This window comes from Pelodiscus sinensis, chromosome 28 (assembly GCF_052426305.1).
Source record: "Pelodiscus sinensis isolate ZL-2025 chromosome 28, ASM5242630v1, whole genome shotgun sequence".
NCBI classification, from domain to species: Eukaryota; Metazoa; Chordata; order Testudines; family Trionychidae; genus Pelodiscus; species Pelodiscus sinensis.
The window spans coordinates 18,811,180-18,826,549 of NC_143079.1; the positions used below are offsets into that span (position 1 = coordinate 18,811,180).

Here is a 15,370-nt window from a genome sequence, read left to right on the forward strand (position 1 = left end):
TTCTGCACAGCACAGCCCGTGGAGACCAAGGACCTGCCATTGGGCTTCCAAATCCCACCCTTGTTGAACGGATGGAAACAGAAACCAGACACACAGCGGGTTTGAGCTGGCTCCAGCCGAGGGACGGGTTTGCCTGGTTTATGTGCGTTGGCACAGGACAGCAGTAAGGGTTCGTATTCATTTATAGAATCCAAAAAATAGAAACCTAGAATGTAATGGAATTGGAGAGAGAAATGTTTCCATTGAATGGTCAGTTGGATTTGAAGTAACGCTCATATAATTTGTAGTCCATCACTGAGCTACACTCCCCAAAGTTTGCACTGTTAGGAGTTGAGAAGGGATCAAGAGGCTTTTGCAGCCCACACACCCCTGGCCTGTCTCCATCACTTCTGCCTCTGCCAGATGAAGGGAGGCTGCTGGGCCCAGCATCTTTCTCCCCAACCAGGGCTGGCTTTTGGGGAGGCGGAGGGGCCACTGGAGGCGCTCGGTTCCCTGGCTGTGTCCATGGGGAGGTGGCTCTGCTGAAAGCCAGACTGGTTTTCCTATTGTTAGGCAGGACCCCACAATCCATGTTCTCTCCTGCTTTTGTAGCCTCTGTTGCCTTCTGCAGGTGTCCCTTCTGATGGGACAGGCATGTTCTTCTCAGGGTCTGGGTTCCATGTTGCCCTAGGAAGGGGTGTGGCCAAAATACAGGCGCTGCTGTGACCAGGATTTGAACCTGCACAGGAAAACACTATTGGAACTTAAGGCCAATGCCTCAACCACTCGGCCAGCACAGCTCTAAGTAACAGCAGGCCAGGGAAACTCATAAATAATCTCAGTGTCCAGGCCTGACGTCACCTGACCCACAGAATTCACTCAGCAAACCATTTCACCGGTCATGGAGAGGAGTCCTGGCTGTTCAGGTCTGAGGCTGGCTTAGAGGGGAGTTCTGCTTCCAGGTCTCCCTCCTCCTTCTTGGTCTTCTTCCTTTCCCTTTCCCTCCTTCTTCCTCTTCTCGTTTCCCCTTTTCCTTCTTCTCCCTGGTCTCCTTGGACCCCAGTTTATATAGTGAAAATTGAGTCCTACTTAACCAATTATTTTAATATGATTTTACTAACCAAAGCTAACATACTATTATGATTTACCTAACCAATCACACTCCACCACCTTTGTTGATTTTCCCCCAGCAAAATTACTTATACAGCAGACAGAAACAGTTACAAACCAGACAGCGATCACACAGACAAACAATAGGAAAGTGAAGAGAATAATCATAGAGTTCAAGGGAAAATCTCACAAAGGAGATTTCAGGCAGCCAGGCCATGGGGGTCTCTGAAATTGCCCCTGTCCCACCTGGCTGTTGCCAAGGTTGCTCTGTGAGGTCACTGCCTCCCAGCCAATAAGCTGAGGTGCTGTAAAAGTTCCTTGTGATGTCACTGCTGCCTTGCAGGCTCATGTCCTGCCCCTGGCCAGCCCCTTGGCATGTGTGATCTGCTCCCCCTCTGCCCTCTCACTCAGGGCTGGTTCTGGGGCTCAAGCAGAGAACATCAGAGGCTGCTCAGGGGACCACATTGCTAGACCAGGGGCCCTCCTGTGGGGCTGTGAGTGTTGCTGTCCCTGCTGTACAGATAGGGCCAGAGAGCCTCAGGAGGCTGTAGCCGTGGGAGACACTTCCCTGGTTTCGGGAGGGAGACGAGATGTCAAGGCCCATGACTCGGAGCCAGCTACCGATACCCATGGAAAGCTGATTTTCAGAGGGGTGTGATCAGCCCTTCCTGTGTATCTGGCTTCTTCAAAGAGGCTTAATCAGGAGCTAAAAGTTGAAGAAGGGACATTTAGAAGGGTGAATTTCTTTCCCTGGCAGACTTTTCTGTGTCACCCAGTGGCCTAATGGACAAGACACTGGCCTCCTAAGGTGGGAATTGTAGATTCAAGTCCCATCTGGGGTAACAGTTTCTCTCACTGGCAAAGAGCTTACATTCATCTGCTCTCTGAAACAGTTAGCATGGATGCTCCACAGTTGCTCTGTCCCTCTCTGCAGAAGTTGTTCAGACCCTGCACTAGCAAATGCTGGTGTAAGATGCAGATCTGGTTGCTAAAAGCCCAGGTATTCAAAGTCAGAATGAAGAGGCACATTTTGCTCTAGAAGGCCCAGGAGTGACAGCCTGTGGTAGAGCAGAGTCTGTCTGGAGACAAAGTGGACCTGAGGATGAGAAGGCCCATGAGAGGCAGAGACTCCAGAGCAGTGGGGTGGTTAGTTATTTGGTCTGGCAAAAGGACAGAAAAACCCCAGGCCCTGAGCATGGTGCGGGCGAAGCCCATGGGGCAGTTTGCCTGGTGGAGTATGGGGGTAGAGAAGCTGTGAAACTCTGAGAGTGGATAAGGTCCCTGGCTGAGCTGCGCCACCAGCCTTGTGTGCGACTCAAACTGTCCCACGTCCCCTTTTGTGTGTCTGTTGCGCTTCCAGCTTCTTCCCTCAGGTATGTTCATCCGGCAAAGACCCCAGCAGGGATCTTGTATCTTCCTTTGTGCAGCTCAGCCGCAGACACAGCCAGGGCTGGAAGGAAATTGCTGCACTTTGGGAGTCAAAGGTGTTGTCTGGGACCACAGAGCAGTTTCACCCAATAGCTTGAGAGGGGCACCATGGCTTAGCTTGCTTCTTCTAAACAGGAGATCCTGGGTTCAACTCCCAGTGGTGCCTTGTTGCTTCCACTGCTCACATTTTCCCAGGTCCTTCTGGGACACAGAAGAGGCCTCCCCTGGCCACCCATGGAACTGCTTGGCTGACCCAGGGCCTGAAAGGGGCTGTGGCTGCTGCTGACAGGGAAGAAGCTGGGAGGTAAGATGCTGATAGCAAGAGATTCCAGCTGCCTCTCTGCCCTGAGTCTCAGTGCACCATGCCAGCCAGCAGCCACCTTGACCAAATGTCAAACCAGCTGGACGAGCCAGCCCACGTCACAGTGAGTCACTAGTGGCCCTGTCAGAGAAGAGCCATTGGCAGCTGCAGAGACATCCCTTCAGCTGCTGGACGCGCCTTTCTAAAAGGGCTATCTGTGAGCTGTCTTTGGGTTGGCTGGCTAGTAAAGTTGGTTAGTGCATGAAGCTAGTAATGCCAAGATCTTGGGTACAAGCCCTGTGCTGGCCACAGATATGTTTGCTGTGGTGACTGTTCTACCCCTGTCTCCCTCCTTTAGCTGCCTGCTATGGACAGGGAAAGAGAAATAGGCAAAAGACTGTGAGCTTTTCAGGAAATAGGCCAGAAAACTGGTAAGAGGAGGCTCCAGCCTGCACAGACCCAGGGGCTAAAAGGGCCTTGGCCTGGCCTGCTTTCCCCAATAGCAAGGAAACTCTTCTCTTCCCTCTATTGTGGGGCCACCTTTGGGCCTGCTGGCTCAGCTGTTTAGCGCTTGATGCTAATAATGCCCAGGTCACGGGTACAAGCCCCATGCAGACCCCACAACAGCCAAATTAGTTTTGTTTGAGCTGCTCCCCACGAAAAGCAGTGAGCAGGAGCCCTTGGCTGTGGGACCCACTTGTGCCTGTTGCTCAGGGTTAAATAAGATCTTCCCCAGGAGGTTGCCTGTTCCCTTCCCACCTTGCATTGGCTGGGAATCAAATCAAGCAAAGGGCAGCAAACGCCAGGCACTGTCATTGTCTGGGCCACAGATAATGACCCTCTTGGAGCTGTGGTCCTAGGAGGAGTCTCTGCAGTCCATGCGGAGGAATGCCGACATTTATGGCCAAATGGCCAATGGTCTAGCAAAGAAAGGTCATCTCCCTCCTACCCCCACATCCTACCAAGTTAGAGCCAAGGTCAAGGAATCGCAGCAGAGGTATGTGAGGGAGGAACCGCATTACTGTGCATGCTCTGGGAGAGGATGAAGAGCCGAGAGAGGCAGCCCACAGCTGCAGGACCTGTTTGTGCCTGTTTTTTCAGGGTTCAAATAAAAGCTCAGCACAGAGCTCTGATATTACCTTTTTACATTGCATTGGCTGGGAATTGAACCCAGGTCAACTGCTTGGAAGGCAGCTATGCTCACCACTATACCACCAATGCCTGCATGTGAAGTTTCTGGGAAAATTAGTGAGGAAATCCTACATCTGCCATGAGGCTAGCCAGAGGTGAGAGGGTGCCTGTGTGGTTTGGGTGAAGCAGAACTTCTTGGCCATTAGGCAAAGACCAGAAGTGGTGACGCTGGGGTAGTGGCTGCCCTGCACTCTCCGTGGTGTGAGGAGCCGGGCGGAAGAGGAGTCCCAGAGGTTGTTGGGTGGGAGAGTAGAGTTTATCAGACTTTGGGCTAAGCTCTAGAGCAGCCAAGGGAGAGGTGGGGAAGTGACTTCTGGATACTCTTTGTGGCCCAGGGAGGCGGACCAAGAGCCGTCCTTGTGTTTTTTGCCGTAAAGTGTTGTTTCTGGGTCGTTTGCCTAAGATCGAGCACGTCTGCCTTCTGGAGAGCCATGTCACAGGCACAAGCCCCCAGAGACACCTCTGGCCCTTCCAGGGACACATCACAGGACCAAGCAAGGGGCAGAAACACTGGGCACTGTCAGTGTCTGGGCCAGAGATAAAGACCCTCTTGGAGCTGTGATCCGAGGGGGAGTCTCTGCAGGCCCGGCAGTCCAGGTGGACGAATGCAACATTTATAAACATAAAAACATAAGAACGGCCTTACTGGGTCAGATCAAAGGTCCGTCTAGCCCAGTGTCCTGTCTGCCGACAGTGGCCAGCACCAGGTGCCCTGGAGGGGGTGGACCGAAGACAATAATCAAGCGATTTGTCTCCTGCCATCCCTCTCCAGCCTCTGACAAACAGAGGCCAGGGACACCATTTTATCCCCTGGCTAATAGCCTTTTATGGACCTAACCTCCATGAAATTATCTAACATATGGCCCAATGGCTGATGGCCTTGCAGAGAAAGGTCATTCCCCCCTCCTGCATCCTAGACCAAGTCAGACCCAAGGTCAACGAATTGCAGGAGGGGTGTGTGAGGGCCCGTGAGGGCAGGTCCCGCTCTGGGGAAGCACCGCAGCACTGTGCATACTGTGAGGAACTGGACCGAATCCCGGGGTGTGGGGAGCCCCTGTCTCCAGGGATAGTTGTGGAGTCTGGGATGGAGACACCTGGGAAGCAGCGGCTGCAGCTTCAGGATGACAACGCTGATGACCTGCAGCGCCAGGAGACGCAGGAGGACTCCCACACGTCTTCAGGCAGCGGGGAGGGAACATCAGGTGAGTACTGGGAGGTTGCAACACCCAGGACATGTGGACACTTGCAGTCTCCTTCAGGAGAGGGATGCAAATGGAGACATTCAAAATTGTAAATGAAACCGGAATTTAAATATCCTGCGCTACATTTGCATAATCGTGTCCGGGTGCTGTTTCAAAATACTTTATTATGAAATAAAAAACAACGTTTAGATGCAGTTATTTGGAGAGAAAACCCTTCTTCCGAAATAACCCTTAAACACTCCCCTCTGGTCTGGACCTAACAGCAGTGTCAGCGTTTGCTAGTCGGGGCTCTGGACAGCCCCTGCACAGAGGGAGATGGCAACTGCGGGACGCCCTGGCCAACTGTCCCAATGTCTCACAGCAGAAAAGAAAACAAAAGAGGCCAATGCAAACAGCCCCCTGGCAGCAAGGGAGTCAGCATGTCGGTGGGTGGGGCAGGGAGCTGGGGGCAGAGCTGGGCTCAAACTCGCTGGGTGACCTTGGCCCATTCAGTGAACCTCTTCCTGTCTCCATGGCCCTGTCTGTACTGCAGGGACAGCAACACTCACAGGCCCCGCAGGAGGGGGCTGTTTAATGCTTCACCCCACGGCCCAGCAATGAGCCCCCAAGCTTGCCCTGTTCTGTAGCCAGGTTTGCTGTGTGAATTCTGTGGGGCGGGTGAGGTCAGGCCTGGGCACTGGGATTATTTACCACTTTCCCTGACCCTGGGACACTGCTGATTTCACAGCTGTGATGCCTGAGTGGTTAAGGTGTTGGACTAGAAATCCGATAGGGTTTCCCTGCGCAGGTTCAAATCCTGCTCACAGCGAGGCCTGTGTTTTGGCCACGCCCTAACCAGGGCAACAAGCTGCACAACCCCTGAGCCACTCTCCCTGTTCCCAGTCAATCCCTTTCTGTGCCTTCCGAGAGAGACACAGAGCATGGTACCTCATTATGGGTCCCTGAGCTCTAGGGAAGCTCTCAGCTCCTGCAGCCTCTGCCCCTTGTCCAGCACCCCATGGCTCAGCCCTACCCTTGGGGGCTGCCCTGCTCCAGTGTGTGATAGGAGTTGAGTGAGAGGATGGAGTGTCTGGGCCTGCCCCCAAAGATCCATCCATGAAGGGCAGAAATGTTGGGGATATGATGTGGGTCACTCCTCCCGAGGCGCATAGCCCCCCCCGCCCCCTGTGTTGGGAGCAAAGGGTCTAGAGAAGTATGGGGGGGGGGTCTTGTTCCCTGCTCTTGCTCTGCCTTGGCCAAAGAATTAGTAACAGAATATTTGTCCAAGTTTATGTACAGAAAAAAACTGACAAGCATGTTTCTGTGGGGTGGTGGTTATTGTGTTTGCTTAATGTGCAAAAGGCTCCTGGTTCAAAGCCAAGCAAAAAGTGGGAACAGGGGGTTCTGCTGCTATTTGTGGCTCCCCAGGTAAACACGGCCCCTGCTGCTTGGGGATAAGAACAACTCCCAGGCTGAGTAAAGCAAGGAACAGCAGGAGCCCTGTCCTAGAAAGGGAGGGGCCAGTGTGTGTGAGTGCATGGCCCAGACAGACAACTCTAGGGTGCAAGGACAGAGCTGCTGGATGTCTCTAGTGGTCCTGAGGGGGGGAGACATGGGTGTTAGCAACATGCTCATGTGGTGCCATGTTCCAGCACTGCCAACAGGGAGTGTTTTTTGTGGTGTCACCTGATTCCCCCCAACTGTAGCCCTTGTACCTGCCCTGCGGCAGGATAGAGCCCCAGGATGCAGCTCAACTCCCCTTTTCTCCTGCAGTGCAGGTTGTGAGAACAGCTCTAAGCAAAACCATCAACTCGAAGCAATTAGCCTCTATTAGAGGATACCTAAGCCTGGGATTGAACCAGGGACCTTTAGATCTTCAGTCTAACGCGCTCCCCACTGAGCTACTTTGGCTGTGATAAGAGCCCTGTGTGACCTGTAATTCTCTGTCCAGGATGTTTTGCCGCATGTCATCATGCCCTGCCCAGGAAGGCGAGACTGGCCTTTCCACAGCGCCCCTCCCCCACAGCCCAGGGCCAAGGTTCCCTCTAAGCCAGGCCTGGGCAATACAGGCCAGCTGGCTGGATCCAGCCCATGAAGCCACCCAACATGGTAGCAAGAAGCCTCAGGCAGATTCCCTGCTCGCCCTGCCCCCACGCACGGCTGAGAGAAGGGGCTGCTGGGCCCTTTGTGTCTCTCAGCTGCAGATGAAAAGGCTTCATGCCTGGTCCCTGCTCCAGGCTTGTTTGTGGCCAATGGGAGCTGCCTGCTTGAAGCCCTGGCCAGTCCCCACAAGCTCTTATTCACCCAGGCGTATGACCTGTACCCCCTGCACAGGGAAGGGGCTGCCTGAGAAATGTGCTTGGCTGCTGGGAGTGTCTCCCAGTCAGAGCCTGCCTCTGGCACCCCAGCTTTGTGGGAGGCCAAGTAGGAAGGGGCCTCTGGAGGCTCATAGACCCCTGGGCTGCTGTGTCTGTGGAAAGGGGGGAGAGGACACATACCTCTCACTGGGGAACAGGGCGCATGGATCCCTCTCGTTCCTGCAGAAAATGAAACAGGTTGAGCATTTGCGGAGAACGGACCAGTCCCTGGAGAGATGGAAATGGGTCCGTTCCTTGTGGGGAAAGAAGTGGGTGTGTCGGGAGTGGGGTTCGAGTTCAAACCTCTCCACAGACCAGAACCCCACATTAGGGGCAAGAAAGAGCCTTGAGTCAGGCAGTGGAGAACAGATGCCGGCAGCAAGAGATTCCGGCTGCTTGTTTCCCCTGGGTCTCAGTGCGCCATGTCAACCGCCAGCCACCTTGACCAAACCTCAAACCAGCTGGACTAGCCAGCCCACATCACAGTGAGTCGCTAGTGGACCTATCAGAGAAGAGCCCTCGGCAGCTGCAGAAATGTTGCTGCAACTGTCTGAGGCGCCTTTCTTGAAAGGGCCACTTGTGACATGGATTTTGGTAGGGCTGACTAGCTCTGTTGGTTAGATTGTGGTGCTAATAACGCCAAGGTTGTGGGTTCAAGCACCATACTGGCCACAGGGGTGCTTGGTTTGGTAACTTCTCTTCCTTATGTCACACAGTCAGCTGTCCCTGTGGAGAAGGGTTGTTTGATTTATTGACTTGCTCTGATTCTGCCTCTTGCTATGGACAGGGAAGCAAAAACAAGGGGAAAGGCTGAGAGCTTTGCAGGACTCAGGCCAGAGAGCTGAGCTTATGCTCACAACTATTCTGGAGGCCACCGCAGGCCACCACCAATTGGGGATGGTGGACTTGCCAAGGTCCAGCCAGAGGAGGAGCTGGGGTGCCAGAGGCAGGGTCTGGCTGGGAGACTCACCTGAGGGATACAAATGTAGGTGACTGAAATTGCTAATGAAGCAGGAATTTTAATGTCCCATGCTTCATTAGCAAGATCTCGCCTGGCACACTAGATTGAATCACACCTGATTCGAACCATGAAGTGCGCACTGGGACGCAGTAGTTCGAACCAAAGCCCTTGGTTCAAACTAACGTTACACCTCATTTTTTGGTTAAAAGGTGTTGTCCTGGACCATAAACCGAGCAACCCTGTCCGGGGAGGGCACCATGGCTCAGCTGGCTAAAGCACCTGCCTTGTGAACAGGAGATCCTGGGTGCAACTCACAGTGGTACCTTGTTGTAGCCTTTGCTCACATTTTCCTAGGTCCATCTGGGACAAAGAAGAGGCCTCCCCTGGCCACCCATGGAGCTGCTGGTTCAGGAAAAAGCTGATTGGGGAGGAGTCAACCACAAGCCTGGAGTGGCTGCAGAGGCCACTGTGACTGGCAAGGCAGTGGGAGAGTTTGAACTCCCTGGATTTCATGCTGGAGCTCTGCTTAAAGCTGCAGGATCTGACTCCAGAGGTTGCTCTTAAATGCAACAGAGTTTGAGCTGCTTGCAGCTCTGCCTTTGGGACAGGGAGTTTGTACTAGAAAGAGGCAGGCTGGGTGACTAAGAACAAGAGGCTGGGCATTCCCATCATTGAAGGGTTGTTAGATCATTGTGAGAACGTTGCCCGGTACGCCACTTAATAGATGGGGCGGCAGGGAAGAGTAGGAATGAGACTGGCAGGGGGCTGAAGCAGCAGGGTGGTGTGACCAGGCCAGCTGTGCCGGGGGCAGGAATGTCTCCGCCTGGTTCTCACAACTATTCTGGAGGACACTTGGGTGGTGTTTGACTCGCCAAGGTCCAGCCACGGGAGCAGACAGTGGAACCGCCCTTTGAGGGGCCCAAAGGCGCTTCCACACCAATGCAGGCCCTGCTGAGCCTGCCTGGGAAACGTTCCTGGCTATAGGGCTGCCCTATGTAGGGCTTCATTAGCCCAGGTAGCAAAGGGAGGCGCACCGCCCATGATGCACAGGGGCAGGGCCACGTGTCTGGCCCCGAGAATTAGTGTAGCTGAGCATACACATCAGGTACTTATCTCCCTTGTGGTCTAGTGGCTAGGATTCAGCACTTTTACTGCTCTGGCCTGGGTTCAGTTGCCAGTCAGAAAAACTAACTTCATCTGTATTAATGAAATCTGCCATGTCTTTGCCCTTTTCCATCACAGGGAGGGCCAGTGAGTTGAGGGAAGGTAGGGGCTGGAGTGCCGGAGGCAGGCTCTGCTTGGGAGACACTCCCAGCAGCCAAGAACATTTCTCAGGCAGCTCCTTCCCTGTGCAGGGGATACAGGTCCTACGCCTGGGTGAATAAAAGCTTGTGGGGACTGGCCAGGGCTTCAAGCAGGCAGCTCCCATTGGCCACAAACAAGCCTGGAGCAGGGACCAGGCCTGAAGCCTTTTCCTCTACAGCTGTGACACACAAAGGGCCCAGCAGCCCCTTCTCTCAGCTGTGCGTGGGGGCAGGGCGAGCAGGGAATCTGCCTGAGGCTTCTTGCTGCCATGTTGGGTGGCTTCATGGGCTGGATCCAGCCCGCTGGCCTGTATTGCCCAGGCCTGGCTTAGAGGGAACCTTGGCTCTGGGCTGTGGGGGAGGGGCGCTGTGGAAAGGTCACTCTGGCCTTCCTGGGCAGGGCACGACGACGTCCACTTTGTGCAGCACGACTGCCAAATATCCCAGACAGAGAATTCCAGGCCAGAGAATTCCATGCACATCAGCCAAAGTAGTTCAGTGGGGAGAGTGTTAGACTGAAAATCTAAAGGTCCCTGGTTCAAACCCAAGCTTTGGCAGGTGCCAACAGGTGGCAGGAGCCTTCCTGGGTTTGGTCCTTACCTCACCCTACTTGGCATTGACAAATCAAGATCATCTCATTAGCCCTGCCCCTGATTTCTTCCTCTGAGTCGCTGCCTCCTTGACCACTGCCCACCCAGTGCTGGCCCTAGATATGGAACTGGGCTGATGGGGATGTGTTTGGATAATCTCATGTGACCTTACCTGGGGCCAGCCAGCTAAGCAGGAGGGACAGGGCAACGTTTCTCCTTCCTCTGCCGGAGAGGGAGCCAGCTCATGCCCATGAGCTCACATACAGATGGGGCAGGGTCTGGAGAGGTGATGCAGCTGAATGGAAGAAACAAGGCCATCAGTGTACCAGCTGAGAACCTCAAGTATAGAGCCATGTGATGGTCCCATAGGGGAAGGGATCAGAGGTTTGAAGCTTACAAGCTGAGTTCAAATCTCAGTGGGACCAGCTGGGGAATTGTTGGTTTGTGTAAATCTTTGAGTATTGATCTTCTTGCCCCTCTGGCTCAATTCTACTTTGTGCTTCTTCACTTTCTCTATGCAAGGACTTTGGAGAAAAACTCTCAAGCATCTGCTCCAGTGGTGCAATGGGTCAGTGCACAGTATTTATAAAGCAGTGTGTATAGGAGACATGCTGAGGTTGTGAATTCAAACCTCACCTGGAGTAGTGGTTTCTAGTCCCTACTGGACTGCCCCTTTCCACTGATTGCTGTGGGATCTGGAATTTCAGCTCAAAGGAATCTGTCAGTCAAAATTCCCCCTTTACATATTATGGCCTCATCAGAGTGAATGGTGGGTGGCCAGTATCTAAGGCCAAGTGGTGTCCAGGGCCTTGGTGCCCATTTTCTCCCCTTACCCAGCAGCAGCAGCAGCTGCTGTCCCTTTCAGCCATTGGGTTAGCTCAGGCAGGGAGGCAGGAAATGGGGCAAAGTAGCTGGACAAGCTGAGGGAGGCAGGAAAATGCTGATCTTTGCATCTCCCCTATGTGAGGGTTTGTCTACATGTCATTCCTCTTTCAAGTCAGAAATGCAAATTCATCTGAGTGAAAGTGCAAATGAAGCGGAGATTTGCATAATCACGTCTGGCTGCTATTTCGAAATAACCTATTTTGAACTAACAGGTGCTGTCTAGACATAGTTCTTTGGAAAGAAAACCCTTCATTCTAAATCACCCTTACTCCTTATGAAATGAGGTTTAAGGGTTAGTTCTGACTAAGGGTTTTCTCCCACAATAAGTGTATCTCAACAGAGTTTTTTATTTCAAAATAAAGTACAGTATTTCGAAATAGCACCGGTCTTTGAATATGCAAATGAAGTGCAGGATATTTAAATCCCAGCTTCATTTACAATGTTGAGTGTCTACATTTGCATCCCTCGCAGGTTCTCTGGGCACTGACACTCCCAGGGAATCACAAGGGCACTTGGCGCTGGCTCTCCTGTCCCAGCAATTGCAGTCAGAGCCCTGCCTTGCCTGTGCCAGTCACAGCAGCCTCTGCACCTGCTCCGGGCTCGTGGTTTCCTTCTTCCCAACATCCCTCCCCAATCAGCCTTTTCCTGAACCAGCAGTTCCATGGGTGGCTAGGGGAGGCCTCTTCTGTGTCCCAGAAGGGGACAGAAAAACATGAGCAAAGGGGACAGGAAAACATGAGCAAAGGCTATAGCAAGGCACCACTGGGATTTGAATCGAGGATCGCTTGCTTACAAGACAGGTGCTTTAACCAGCTAAGCCATGGTGCCCTTCTGGGCTACAGCCCTAATATAGAGCTTTTTCAGGATAACTTTTGTATCTGGGAAAAACTCTGCCCCGTCCATGGAACAGGTCAACTTTTTTAGATCAGTTTCCAAAAAAGGTGATGAAGACCCGAAGCGCTTGTGCCAGTACTTCTCCTGTCTCCTCCACCTGTGCCTGTATCCAGACAGAGAACCTGAGCATGGATGCCTCTACCCAGGTCCTGGTGTGGTCTTGCTGTATTTGTGGCTTGCAATTCCCACTGAGTGATCTCCAGGCTGGGGGAGACAACCATTGTGAAAGGTGCCTGCTGGTGGAATCTCTCAGGCAGCAGGTGGGAGAGCTACAGGAGGAGGTGGCCAGGCTGAGGAGCATTCGAAGCCATGAGGAATTCCTGGACAGTATTCCTGTGGAGTCCACGGAGGTCACTGTCCTAGGATGTGGGACTGTTGACCAGCCACTTATGGAGGAGGCAGTGGTGCAGGGTGAGACCTGGCAGCTGGTTACTTCCAGCAGCAGGCAGTGTTCCACCCCTGCTCCTAACCCTCCCACTGTGTTGTTACATAACCGTTACACTTTACTTTCAGCAGGAGACAAGGAGTCACCCCCCACAGTGGAGGAGACCAGGCCTTGCACCACCAAGGTTGAGCAGTCTCCTGCCACCACTGCGAGGAGGAAACGTAGGGTAGTGGTGGTTGGAGACTCTCTTCTGAGGGGAACGGAGGCACCCATCTGTCGCCCTGACAGCTCATCTCGAGAGGTATGCTGTCTGCCAGGGGCCCGTATCCGAGATGTTACGGAGGCATTGTCGAGGATTATCCGGCCCTCTGACTACTACCCCATGCTACTCATCCACGTGGGCACAAATGATACTGCCAGGTGTGACACTGAGCGGATCAAGTGTGACTACAGGGCTTTGGGAGTACTGGTGAAGGAGTTTGGAGCGCAGGTGGTATTCTCTTCTATCCTTCCTGTCAAAGGTAGGGGCCCGGGCAGAGAGAGGTGCATCCTGGAGGTGAATGCCTGGCTGCGACGATGGTGTCACCAGGAGGGATTCGGCTTCCTTGATCACGGGGTGCTCTTCCAGGAAGGACTGCTTGGCGGAGATGGAGTTCACCTTTCCAGGAGCGGGAAGGCCTTGTTTGGACACAGACTGGCTAACCTTGTGAGGAGGGCTTTAAACTAGGTTTGTCGGGGGCAGGTGAGCAAAGCCCACAGGTAAGTGCTGAATGTGCGGGACTGGGAGATGGGTTGGAAATGGGGGGGTCTACGGCCTATAATGGCAAGGAGAAAGGAGGGTCAGGGCACAACAGGGAGGCAAGATCAAATCAGTATCTTAGATGCCTATATACAAATGCGAGAAGTATGGGAAATAAGCAGGAAGAACTGGAATTGCTAACCAATAAATACAACTATGATATCATTGGTATTACAGAAACCTGGTGGGATGGGACGCATGATTGGAATATTGGTATGGAAGGGTACGGCTTGCTCAGGAAGGACAGACAGGGAAAAAAGGGAGGAGGGGTTGCCTTGTATATTAAAAATGTACACACTTGGACTGAAGTGGAGATGAACGTAGGAGATAGCCGTGTAGAGAGTCTCTGGGTTAAGCTAAAAGGGGTAAAAAACGAGGGTGATATCATGCTAGGAGTCTACTACAGGCCACCTTGCCAGGTGGATGAGGCCTTTTTTAAACAATTAACAAAACTATCCAAAGCCCAAGATTTGGTGGTGATGGGGACTTCAACTATCCAGACATATGTTGGGAAACTAACACAGCGAGGCACAGGCTATCCAATAAGTTTCTGGACTGCATTGGAGACAACTTTCTGTTTCAGAAGGTTGAAAAAGCTACCAGAGGAGAAGCTGTTCTGGATTTGGTTTTAACAAATAGGGAGGAACTAGTTGAGAACTTGAAAGTGGAAGACAGTATAGGGGACAGTGATCACGAAATAATAGAGTTCATGATCTTAAGGAAAGGTAGAAGGGAGACCAGCACAATTGAGGTAATGGATTTCAGGAAGGCAGATTTTGATAAGCTCAGAGAACTTGTAGGTAAGGTCCCATGGGAAGCAAGACTGAAGGGAAAAACAACTGAGGAGAGTTGGAAGTATTTCAAAGGGACGTTGTTAAGGGCCCAAAAGCAAACAATTCCGCTGTGTAGGAAAGATAGAAAATATGGCAAAAGACCAGCTTGGCTTAACAAGGAGATCTTGCACGATCTCAAAATAAAAAAGGAGTCATATAAAAAATGGAAACTAGGACAACTAACAAAGGATGAATATAGGCAAGCAACACGGGAATGCAGGGGCAAGATTAGAAAGGCAAAGGCACAAAATGAGATCAAACTAGCTACAGGCATAAAGGGAAACAAGAAGACCTTTTATAAATACATTAAAAGCAAGAGGAAGACCAAGGACAAGGTAGGCCCACTGCTTAGTGAGGAGGGAGAAGCAGTAACAGGAAACTTGGAAATGGCAGAGATGCTCAATGACTTCTTTGTTTCGGTCTTCACCGAGAAGTCTGGAGGTGTGCCTAACGTAGTGAATACAAGCAGAGAGAGGGTAAGTTTAGAAGATAGGATACACAAAGAACAAGTTAAAAATCACTTAGGAAAGTTAGATGTCAGCAAGTCACCAGGTCCTGATGAAATGCATCCCAGGATACTCAAGGAGCTGATAGAGGAGGTATCTGAGCCTTTAGCTATGATCTTTGAAAAATCATGGCAGACAGGGGAGATTCCAGAAGACTGGAAAAATGCAAATATTGTGCCCATCTATAAAAAGGGGAATAAGAACAACCCAGGAAACTACAGACCGGTCAGTTTAACGTCTGTCCCAGGGAAGATAATGGAGCAGGTAATTAAGGAAATCATATGCAAACACTTGTAAGGTAATAAAGTAATGGGGAATAGCCAGCATGGGTTTGTGAAGAACAAGTCATGCCAAACTAATCTGATAGCTTTCTTTGATAAGATAACGAGCCTTGTGGATAAGGGAGAAGCGGTGGATGTCATATACCTAGACTTTAGTAAGGCATTTGATACGGTCTCGCATGATATTCTTATTGATAAACTAGGCAAATATAACTTAGATAGGGCCACGATAAGGTGGGTGCATAATTGGCTGGATAACCGTAGTCAGAGAGTTGTTGTTAATGGTTCTAAATCCTGCTGGAAAGGGATAACAAGTGGAGTTCCTCAAGGGTCTGTTTTGGGACCCGTACTGTTCAATATCTTCATCAATGATGTAGATATTGGG

The 15,370-nt window shown here is 51.9% G+C and overlaps 3 non-coding genes across 3 annotated transcripts; 2 read left to right on the forward strand and 1 right to left on the reverse strand.

Annotated features, from left to right (window-relative positions):
- Positions 1–3,967: 3,967 nt before the first annotated feature.
- TRNAG-UCC (transfer RNA glycine (anticodon UCC)) lies at positions 3,968–4,039 on the reverse strand. Its single transcript has one exon. It is a non-coding gene; the product is annotated as a tRNA-Gly (tRNA).
- A 1,898-nt stretch (positions 4,040–5,937) lies between these two features.
- On the forward strand, positions 5,938–6,019 carry TRNAS-AGA (transfer RNA serine (anticodon AGA)). Its single transcript has one exon. It is a non-coding gene; the product is annotated as a tRNA-Ser (tRNA).
- Positions 6,020–10,296: 4,277 nt separating this feature from the next.
- On the forward strand, positions 10,297–10,369 carry TRNAF-GAA (transfer RNA phenylalanine (anticodon GAA)). The gene has a single exon. It is a non-coding gene; the product is annotated as a tRNA-Phe (tRNA).
- The last annotated feature ends 5,001 nt before the right edge of the window (positions 10,370–15,370 follow it).